The sequence below is a fragment of the Crocodylus porosus genome, unplaced genomic scaffold (genome assembly GCF_001723895.1).
Source record: "Crocodylus porosus isolate Cpor-Errol unplaced genomic scaffold, CroPor_comp1, whole genome shotgun sequence".
Taxonomy (NCBI): Eukaryota; Metazoa; Chordata; order Crocodylia; family Crocodylidae; genus Crocodylus; species Crocodylus porosus.
This window is the reverse complement of record NW_017728886.1, coordinates 224,395,480-224,406,920: the sequence shown is the minus strand read 5'-3', so window position 1 is coordinate 224,406,920 and position 11,441 is coordinate 224,395,480. Positions and strand designations below refer to the sequence as shown.

General features: G+C 42.9%; 1 protein-coding gene across 2 annotated transcripts in view; it reads right to left on the bottom strand.

The window, feature by feature from the left end:
- Positions 1 to 11,435, bottom strand: part of WWP1 (WW domain containing E3 ubiquitin protein ligase 1) — a 95,649-nt gene extending 84,214 nt beyond the window's left edge. For both annotated transcript variants that reach the window (XM_019550000.1, XM_019550008.1), the window contains exon 1: positions 11,339 to 11,435. The gene's annotated coding sequence lies outside the window, so the exon portion shown is untranslated. The remainder of the gene's footprint in view (positions 1 to 11,338) is intronic.
- Positions 11,436 to 11,441: the final 6 nt, after the last annotated feature.

Below are 11,441 nucleotides of genomic sequence, written 5' to 3'. Positions count from 1 at the left end.
CTGACTTCCTGCCCTTTGGGCAGGGGGCTGGACTCGATGATCTCCCGAGGTCCCTTCCAGCCCTGATGTCTATGAAATCTATGAAACCTAACTTTGGTTTTCTGATCTGAATGTTTTGCATTGAAAGCTTGGTATTCATTCTTTTCCTCTCTCTTCTTTTAGTTTGTTTGTTTGTTTGAAGTGGAACTGCTTGTATGACACTAAGATATGTTCACAGGATCATCATGCTGGAAGACATCACGAGATCATCTAGTCCTTCCTCCTATGTAAGGCAGGATCATCCATAGCTAAACCATTATAGTCCATGTCTGTCTAACCTGCTCTTGAAAATTTCCAAGGATGGAGATTCTACAATTTCTCTAAGTAGCCTGGTCCAATGTTTGACCGTTCTTGTAGTTGGAACTTAAATTTTCTCTGCTGCAGTTTGAGGCCATTTCTCCTAGTCCTGTCCCCTACAGCCACAAAGAACAGTTATGATCAATGCCAGGTCCGTCCATGGGCCCAAATCCTTCATGTGATGCTGGTACAATCAGGGCCGGATCCTGCCACACGGGTCTGTCCAGCAGGTCCACCATGGCCCAATCCAGCCAGAAAGAGCTTGGAAATTTGGCAGTGGGGGATCAGTGGTAGTGTTAAAGTATTAATTGCCACTGTTCACCCATCACCAAATTTCTGGACCTACGGGGAGTCCCGTAGGCCAGATCTGGCCCATCTTCTTTCTAATCACCCTTCAGGTATTTGAAGACTGTTCTCAAATCCTCTCCCCCCACATCCCCCTCTTCTCTTCTCCAGACTAGATAACATAAGTTATTTCAGTCTGTCCTCATAAGTCACGATTAGAGGTTTGAGCAACTTCCTTCCCCGCCCCCCCCACCCACTCTCAGCTGGGCTCTTTCCAACCTGTCCACATATTTCTTCAGCTGCAGGATCTGACATTGAAAACAGTACAGTACTTCAGATGAGGCCTCACCAGAGCTGAATAGAGCAGAAGAATCACTTCCCTTGATTTGTAAGTGGCACTCATTAATACAACCCAGTACGTTGGTGGCTTTGTTTTTCCTCAACAAGAGCACTGTTGGCTCATACACAGCATATGGTTCACTATAAGCCCCTAAGGTCTCTCTGCAGTACAGCAGCCTACCCAGTATTTGTGGATGCAATTATTTTACCCTAAGTGTAGGATTTTGCACTTGTCCTTGTTGAATTTCATCTAATTGACTTCAGACCATTTCTCCAATTCATCCAGGTCATTCTGGATTCTAGCAATAACCTACAGAGCAGGGGTTGTCAGCCAGAGGTACACATACCCCCAGGGGGACTTGAGAAGGCCCTAAGGGGTACATGTTGGCAGACAGGTAGGGACAGAGAGCCACCACGCACCATCCTGCACTGCCATGCAGGTGTCGCCCACCCGGCCGGACATGGGGGAAGCTTGCACACAGTGGCTGCCACCACTCCACGTTTGGCCGCTCACCTACCCTCTTCCCCTCCTTCCCCCCAGTTCTGCATTCAGCCACCTTTAAATAACAAAATAGAATCTGGCAGTCTTAGTCTAATCAAACCTGATAAAATGAGTAAAAAAAAAAAAAATCAAGCTTCTACATAAACAAAATGAAACATTAATAAGTGAGAGGAACCAAAATTAAAATGTAGTTGTGAATTTGCACAGCTTTAAGATAAACTTTGTTACTGACCTCAGTTTCAAGAACTATTCTTTTTAAAATACTGACCTACTGGAATCAGTATAGTAGATTCATACATAATAGATCAGATTGTCAATGCTGTCTGACAGCATCCAGTATCAAGTGCCTCAGAAGAAATCCAAGAAACCCTGTAGTGGCCAATTCTAGGCACCAACAGGTGCTCTCTTTAGGCAGAAAAACAACTTGGGCGCTGGTACATTGCAACCCCCTGGCTAGAGAGCTACGGAGCTGGAGAACTCTCCAGAGAGAGGACATGAGAGGGCTGTTCCATGCTCTCCCCTTCTCCCCCACACCAACCAGAGAAGCCCATTACTTGAGAACCTGTCTGCTCAAGCCCATTACTTGAGAACCTGTCTGCTCCCTTGCCTAGAAAGAGCACAGGATGTCAATAGGCAGTTCCCTGATTTGTGTGCAGCCCAGACAGACTTAACAAGGGGTGGTTTAAAGCCAGACACACAGGAAGTAGGCATTCCTGACCCCAAGTCCTGGCCCTGAGTTCCTCAGATTTAAATCTCTGCATGTCCCACTCAGCTGGGTAGAGCACTTAGTTTTTGAAGCCTAAAGGACTGACAAGTGGTGCAGGGACAGTTTTCCTGGCCCTGGTTCCCAGCCTTATGGACTTCGATATTCCCATCCATACCACTCAGCTGGGCAGTGGAGTTAGCATGTAAAGCCCTGGAGGCCAGGAACAAGACCTGGCCTTGTTCCTCACCCGTCAAACTTTGATATCCCTTGGAGGGAGGGAAAGCAAAGACTTTGGGTGTCCTCCACACCCAAGAGGTACATACAGCCATTCAAGTCGGATCAGGAGGAGGGAGACCTTTTTCAGAGCTGTCCAATCTAACTTCTTGCAAAAAAGTCAGTTCTCTTTTGCAAGAAATCCCTCAAACACTTGGAAGACATTTCTCCCAGAATAAATGAAAATGTCTGTTTGTGACCCAAGAATAACCTACCTGTAGGAAATAATTCTCCCTCATCCCATATGGGGTTGGTTTAGCCTTGAAGTATAAGAACTACCATTCCTGATTTTTTTATTCTATTTTTACTTAACTACAAATTCTCATTATCTGTAGAGAAGTCCAAACCTTATTTTGAATCCTACTAGACTTATCAATCTCAGCAACAGTTTTATAGAGCACATTTTTCCCTATCAGCTTAGTTATGCTGCTTTTCAATTTGTTTAATTATATTTAGAAAGGATAAGAGGGCATGGCTGGCATAGTAAGTCTTTATTACACTCTCTGTTCTCTATATTTTGCTCATGTTCCCTCCTCTTTAAATTAAAATGTGCCAATATTTTCACATAGAAATTACTGTTATTGTTATTATAATTAGTCACATATCACACAAGGCATTCCCCAGTCTTCTGTGATTAGAAGGAAACTGAACCAAAGCAATTTTTGTTCTTTATTTCTATAGCACTTGTGTGTCCCTATCCATGATTACAACTTCTAGGCACTAAAACAATAATATTCCAGGTAAAATTATGTAACTGACTTAAACAATACTTTTATGCATTATATTTCAAGAAAAGTGTGTGTGTGTGTGTGTGTGTGTGTGTGTGTGTGTGTGTCTGCGCGTACATGTACACACACAAAACACTGCTTTTCAGACCACTGCCGAACATAAAACACATTTTCATTAAACTCTTTACAATGATGACCAGCAGTTTTTCATAAATAGTTGCAGTTAATTTGGCCCCAGCAAAGCACAGAAATAATTCCAATTACTCTTCCCTTTCATATGTCAATATGGAATTTCACCTACTATCATGCTGTTCATTCACCTACTTGCAGGTCTTTCAACCCTTGGTGGTTTTTATGCAAATAGCCTAAACAACTATGCAATCTAAAAACACTGCCATTAATTTTTTCCACTCACTCCTCTTACTATAAATGCGTAAAGCACTCTGAAATTAATCTTTCATCATCTTTCGATTGAACCACAGTTTTCTGTCATATAGCCAACAATAAATTGTACCTCCAATCTCTCAAACTCTCTAACAGCTTCTAATGAGAAATTTTAACAGACTTTTTTTTACAGGCCAAATAAATTTAAATGAATCAATTCAGGGTCATCGCAGAGCCCTTGGCCCGGTCATATGAGCATTCGTGGTCATCTGGCCAGGTGCCAGGGGATTGAAAACTGGCTAATGTGGTCCCAATTTTCAAGAAAGGGAGGTGGGAGGAGGGAGGACCCAGGTAACTATAGGCCTGTATGCCTCATCTCGGTGCTCAGGAAGATCTTGGAGAGAATCATCAAGGAGCACATCTGTGGGGGACCACCAGGGGAGATCATGCTCAGGGGCAATCAGCGTGGGTTTATCAAAGGCAGGTCCTGCCTGACCAACCTGGTTGCCTTTTATGACCGGATGACTAAATCCTTGGATGATGGTGTCGCCATGGACATAGTCTTTCTAGACTTTAAGAAAGCCTTTGGCATTGTCTCTTGCCGCATCCTCATCAATAAATTAAGCGAATGTGGCAATTAAGCAAATGATGCCTACACAGTTGGATGGGTAAAAAATTGGCTGATGGGGTACACCCAGAGAGTAGGGGTGGACGGGTTATACTCAACCTGACGAGATGTGAGCAGTGGGGTACCCCAGGGCTCTGTCCTCGGGTCAGCACTGTTTAACATCTCCATCAGCAACTTGGACAAGGGGGTGGAAAGCATGCTGTCCAAGTTTGCTGACGACACTAAGACGTGGGGCGAGGTGGACACACTTGAAGGGGGAGAGAGGCTGCAAATAGATTTAGACAGACTACAAAAGTGGGCAGATGAGAACAGGATGGAGTTCAACGTAGACAAATGAAGGGTGCTGCACCTTGGGAGAAGGAATCCACAGCATACATGCAGGCTGGGGAGTTCCCTCCTTGAAAGCACAGAGACGGAAAGGGATCTTGGAGTCATTGCTCACTCCAAGGGGAACATGAGCCACCAATGCCAGACTGCAGCCAGCAAGGCCAGCCATACCTTGTCATGCATCCAAAGGTGGATCTCAAGCCGGTCCAGAGAGGTGATACTCCCCCTCTATGCGACTTTGGTCAGGCCGCAGTTGGAGTACTGCGTCCAGTACTGGGTGCCACACTTCAAGAGGGATGTGGCCAACCTGGAGAGGGTTCAGAGGAGGGCCACCCACTTGGTGAGAGGGCAGCAGGACAGGCCCTATGAGGAGAGACTGAGGGATATGAACCTGTTCAGCCTCAGCAAGAGGAAGCTGAGGGGGGACCTAGTGGCTGCCTACAAACTCATCAGGGGAGATCAACAGCAAATAGGTAGAGCCCTTTTCCCCCTAGCACTACCTGAGGTGACCAGGAACAATGGTAATAAGCTGATGGAGAACAGGTTTACGTTAGAGATCAGAAGGCAATATTTTACAGTTAGGGTGGCCAAAATCTGGAACCAACTTCCCAAGGAAGTGGTCCTCGCCCCTATCTTGGGCAAATTCAAGAGGAGGTTGGATGATCACCTATCTGGGGTCTTGTGAACCCAGCATTCATTTCTGCCTGTGGCAGGGGGTCAGGCTAGATGATCTGTTTAGGTCCCTCCTGACCCTAGCTACTGTGAAACGATGAACTGGTTCTCTAGTAGCAAACCTACATTAAAAAAAACTACTTAAAAATACCGTTATCCCTGCATTGAACACCAAGAGCTCTTTCCTCCCTACTTTCCTGAAAAAAGTAGATCTTTCCAAGACTTGCCATCCCAAACAAAGCAAAACAGTATCAACAAACAGAAAGCATGGCAGAGGAAGACAACATTAGGAAGAGTAGAAAGGAATGTGAAAAAATAAAGAAATTAGGAGATGAACTGAAAGTTAATAAAAAAAAAAACTAAACAGATACAAGATGAGAAAAAGTGTGACAGTCCAGATTGTTCCTTCACTTTCCCACTTTTCTGTGCTTCCACTGACAATTAGCAGCACCATCAGGATAATTTTATGAACAGATACTGCCTTGCCACTTCTCAAAAACTAAAGTTTATTTTAAAAGTTAGAACTTATTTAATTAAGTTAGCACTTTTCACTCATATTTATAACTTGTTGACATTTCAGTACTTTGATTTATATGAACTAGCAAAACAACATGCTTGAGCAAGTACTGTGAAAGCTTACATTTCTTTCCAGTTCTCTAAAGTTAAATATGCCATGCAAGTTTGAAAAAAGTAACAAATCCTGAATTTCCCCCATCCCTGATTTATTACACTTCCTATTTACCTTTGCCCTCCCAAAATGATTCAGACTAATAAGAAGTGAATCTCACTGACTTAGCAAAATTTATTTAATTTCAGATCTACTCAATTATATTAATATGTACTGCTCCCCATTGGCATGCATGCAAAGTGCAGTGCCACGGGAGTTGCACTTTGCATGCATGACTATAGGTGTGGGGCCCCACACCTATAGTCATAAAAAGCTCAAGCACTCATGATTTTGATCTGAATTCTCAGAAACTTAAGACAGGGATATGCAGAATACAGCCCACAGGCCAGATCTATTCTGCCAACTGACTGTATTCAGCTTGCAGTTGCTCCTCCAGCACTCCATGTGGAGCTGAGTCCCAACGCTCCCACCCTGGACAGCCAGTGCTTCATTCCCAACCTGCACCCACCAACTACACCACCCCAGCCAATTAACATGCACAGCTTCTCAGCACTGCAACTGCCGTTACCCAGGTACCACTCACGTGTTCCCCACCCCAGCCTCCAGCAGCTCCTCGTCTCCCTACCCTTGCTGTACTGCTCTTGGTAGTAGTTAGCGTGTGGAAGCAGCAGTGACCATGAGGACAGGTGCCAGACACCACACACAGAGTCAGGCAGCTCCTGCCCCAGTATGTGAGGCTCTAGTTTCCAGCCACATTCCACCCACTAGGCCACCTGGCACAATGAGAATCCACCTGTGGGCAGCCAAATGGGTAGAAAGTGACCAGGAGCTGGAGCCCTGTAAGCTGGGGCAGGAGTAGACAGGAGCGTGGTGTGGGCTGCCCCAGACAGGAGTGGCGGGCAGCCCCCACCCCCACCCTGCCCCACATACCCCCATGACACACAATATATGAGAGTAAGACTTTATTTTGAGCAACCACCTCTAGATACACTACTCAAAAAACATATAAAATCAGGACAAAAATTATTTTCTGAAAGAAAATTAAAATACATTGCAACAGAAGTTTGATTTTTAGTATACAATTTGTTGGGATTTTTATCTATCATTTGTTAAAATTGTATCTTCTACACCTCCGTAACAATTTGAAAAAAAGTATTTAAAAAAACCACACAGACAAGCACGTGTACACACACACAGACACACAGAGTAAAAAGTTTCTTTAAAATATAACAGCAATCTGTACATTTAAGACAAATAACTATTTTTTGTTTTATTTTAGTTTTGCTTTGGTTTCAAGAGAGGAGGAGTAAAAATAGGGATAATAAGAAGCTAGTTTAAGAACCAGAATTATCCCATTTTCTATCTGGGCATACTAAAGCAGTAGTTCTTGACTAAAGTAGTATGAGCAAGGGAGAGGGCCTAGTTTTAAACGGTACCAGCTGATATGAGCAGTAAATGGTTATCAGCATGATCACACTGACATCAAATTTAACATTGCTTGCAAATGAAGAGGTATAAAGGATGGCTCAGAAAGAATGCATCATTATATGCTGCCTCTGTTGCCAGAAGTAGAAAACAAAAAAAGATCAGAAAGACTGGATTTAACACTTCAATGCAAGGAAAACGTGTCAACAACAACAAAATTCATAAGTGAAAAAGTAGATAAATTGTTTAGAAAGCATGTGTTTACCTTTTTTTATTAAAGATTCTTCAATCAAATTTCAAATCAGTACTACCTTAATATTATAAAATGTGAAGAATAAGTTCTGTAAAGTATATTTTATAAAGCACATATAAGTTCATAACCTCTGCCAACATGATTTTAATAGTGCTTTTACAATATCACGATTCCTTTAGGACTCGCATAAGATGATGGCTTTTAAATAAAAGCAAGTTGAAGGAATAAAAATAAAAATAAAAAAAATAAAAAAGCTGTTTCTTACACTTTTTTGGTTGCAGAGGCACACTTGCACATGTGGTTACCTATGCCAATAATCACTAACAGTAAGGGTCATGTTACCCTTACTTTCCAGCTGCAAAGATTGTTTATCCATAGATAACATGAGATTGAAGATTTACCCTAGAATATATATGCAATACTAATGTTTCTCCTTTTCACTTTAACCCAAGCATTTCTGCAGTGCTGATCTTTGAATAAATGATGATGAAACAGAGGTACACTGAAATCTGGTTCTAGTTAAGTGAGGTCCTAAGTAAAGCAAAAATTTGTTCTAAAATAACGAATGTGCAAGTTTTAGGTAGGTTATTTTAAAAAGAAGCTCTAATGATACAATACCTTAAAAGAGGTCTCTGGAAATGTATCAGAACCTCTGAATGAGAAGGTAAGGCACTCCACTTAACAAGTCCAAAAGGAAAGTCCTGCTACAAAACCCAAACATTTTCACCTACTGGGAAAGAGGAAAGTATTGCTCCACACTTTTCTTTTCTATGGATCTCTGTTTGGGAAGGAAAGCCTCTCCCTCTGCTGTCTTTCCCAGGAAGAAAGCAGCTTTCTTTCCTACTTTTTTTAGGGCGATTTGACAATCTCTTCTAGTTTTAGAGGGTCTTCCTTTTGAATATCACTTTGGTTTATAGTAAGATTTCAAAAACAGAACATGACAAATCTAACCTATCATCTTCTAGCCCTCCCAGTAGAATGCCTCCTCTTCTACTCTTGCTCCCACATACACACAATCAACCCATACATAACTGATACAGTATTATCCAAGTCTAAACATAGTCTGAAATAAGGGCTAAGAGGTATGAACTACCCTGATGTCCATTACATGGGGGTGTGAACAACACAGTGAAACTATAGCAGCCTTTTATAAGTCAACATAAATTATTTCACTATTTAAACAGGAAAGTATATAGGATGAGAAATGTGGTGGGATTCAGAAAGAAGTAAAGAGGAAAAGGAGAAGGGAGAAAAAAAAAGAAAAAGTACGGAGGAAGAAAGCAAGCAAAAATGAGGGATATTCAAAAAAGAGGGGAGCACACAAAATTTTCCTTCTTCCTAAATGATAACAACATATAAAAAAATCTAGTTTACTTAATACACCAGGCCATATTTTATCCTGTTTGTCTCACTGATGTGCTTTGCTCTCTGCTGAGATTGATATCTTGATCCTTTACAAAATCAATTTGGTAAAATTTAGTTCATAATTTTCAGAAAATGCAAAACAGGGAAAACTGACAGGATTCTTGAGTAAGTTCATAGCTGATTTTCAGAATCTTATAATAATGAAACTAGGGAAACAGACCACAACTCATTTACCTTCCCTCCACTCAAGCTACTTCATACAAACTCAGAAAGACTGCACCAATTGCATGTGCAACTTGAAGCAAACCTAAAAACAATCTAGTATTTCTTAAATGAAATTTACATTAGTTTAAAAAGCTGGTAGGTTAGAACCCCATTTAGTTTGGAAAGCTTCTTTTTGAATGTGGGAAATTGTTTTTTTTAAAGCCTTAACCCCTTAAAATTCCTGTGTGTGCCTTCGGCTTTAACGAGTGGCATGCTTTTTATCAAATTGGTCAACCAAAAGTTTTATAAGTGTTCAGAATTGCCTTTTTAAGGCAACACCCAACAGCTAGTTCCTGCCCTTAATTTATAACTGATATCCTTTTGTATTTAGTAGTTGCAGTTTTATTTGTCAATCCATAATTACTAAAACTTCTTTTTCATTTCAGGCCATTTGCTACTGTAGAGCTTGATAGACAAGGGAAGTGACAAGATGTACTGCCCATTCCCACTTCAAATCTGGGCTGCGGTCAGTAAAAGTAACACAGGAAGGGTTTGGAGAACACATCTTGTCCTTTCCTGCAAAGTAAAGAGTAAAGACGGAGAAGAAGAAAAAAGTGACACGGAGAGTATTCCCATGTGGCAGGCCTCATGACACAATGAAGGATGGGAAAGAACAGACAAGTACTACTTCTTCTTTCATTTTGTCCCAAAAAAGAACTCCATGGGTTTTTTTTAAGATCTGGGGATCATTGACAACTTAAACTACGCTTTTTGTTTTCATTTTGTGAATATACCTTGAATCTCATTTAATCACAGAAACACTAAATTAACATAGTTTATATCTAGCTGACTTCATCAGCAAGCCCTCAATACAAGGATCACAGTCTTCCAGCTGGTTTCTCTAGTCAATAAGTAGTCACAAAACTACCATTTATATATTTCCAAAAGGTTCTAACAAATTACCACTAGTCAATGTGTTCATTCACTTACAAAAAATAATGTCATAAACAAAGTATAAGCCTTTATACTATAAAGTGTCATTGGCATCCATTTTTGTTTCACACATACAAATCATCACACATTTTACTAGTCCACATTCAACATATGATAGCACAATCTAGTAAACTAGTGGTTCTCAACCTTTTCAAACTCAAGATACCCCTCAAAAATACCACCTTACTTTTCCTTTCCTTCTTCTTCTTTTTTTTTTTTTTACTTAAAAAAAATAATAACGCAATTGTTCTGTTGCAAAAAACTTGACTGTAACAAGTAAGCATATATTTAATATTATGGATTCCTATTTTAAATCTCTGGGTTTATCTTGCAAATCACGTTCGCATGCCTAATAGTCCTAACATTACAAGGCATCCTTGAAAGGATCTCAAGGCACCTCACTTCACAGCCCCTGGCTGAGAACTGCTGTAGTAAAACTAGGCCTTAGCACACTGTGTCTAACCTGCATTAGTACGCAAGTAAGCCCTTCTGGTCACCTCTATCCAAGCAACAACCCACAAAGGAAGGAGGAACATAACTTCTGGGACTGTCTGTAAAACTTTATCCGAAGGCTGAAGGACCCTTACAAACACATGCATCCATATGATCCTTTTCTTATCCAGATGGGCCAGCCATCGAAGCACGTGGTGCATGCAATTAGCTGTGCAGCGCAATTAGCTGATGGCATAGAGCGGGAGGCGCATCTTGCTTCTGTGGTGAACTTACAGCCCCACACACACTGGGGGAACCCACGCCAGGCTCTTTTTACAATAAAAGCAATGACCTGAGGCCTGTTCTAGCAATCTGTAGGTATTTTATCATTCAAAAGCCCGACTACTGGAGCTATCATCAGATCTCCCACTTGACCAGGAGTTGGGGCAGGAGCAGCCCCCCACCGCGGGACTCCCGGAGAGCCTCGTGCCTTCCGGGGCAGCGATGACAGGCTGCAGGGGACATCCCCCCAGAGCTGACTCCCCGCTCTCCATTTAAGGGGAGCAAAACAGCGATGTCACTACATCGCCACCTCCTGCCCCGTCCCCCCTCCAGCCAAGCGCCCAGGACCCCACCGCGGCGGCGGGCGCGGCCGGGGCTTCCCCGCCCCCGCCCCAGACGGAGTACACAAGGTTATTCGCTGACGCGGCGACCCCGAGCCCAGCTCGGCGCCGCCCCAGCGCTGGGCCCGGCCCGGGTAGCGGCTGCCCCGCTCCCCCCAGCGGAGGAAGCCGCTGTCACCCCCGTGACAGGCCGGGCAGGGGGTCCCGCCCTGTCCTGTCCTGTTTGCGTCCTTACCGTGGCTCGCAGCTCGACAGCCGCTGCCGCGTCCCCTCAGCCGTGCGCGCCGCGCTGCCGCCGGTCCGCCGCCTCGCGGGGCGCTGCCATCTCACCGCGGCGG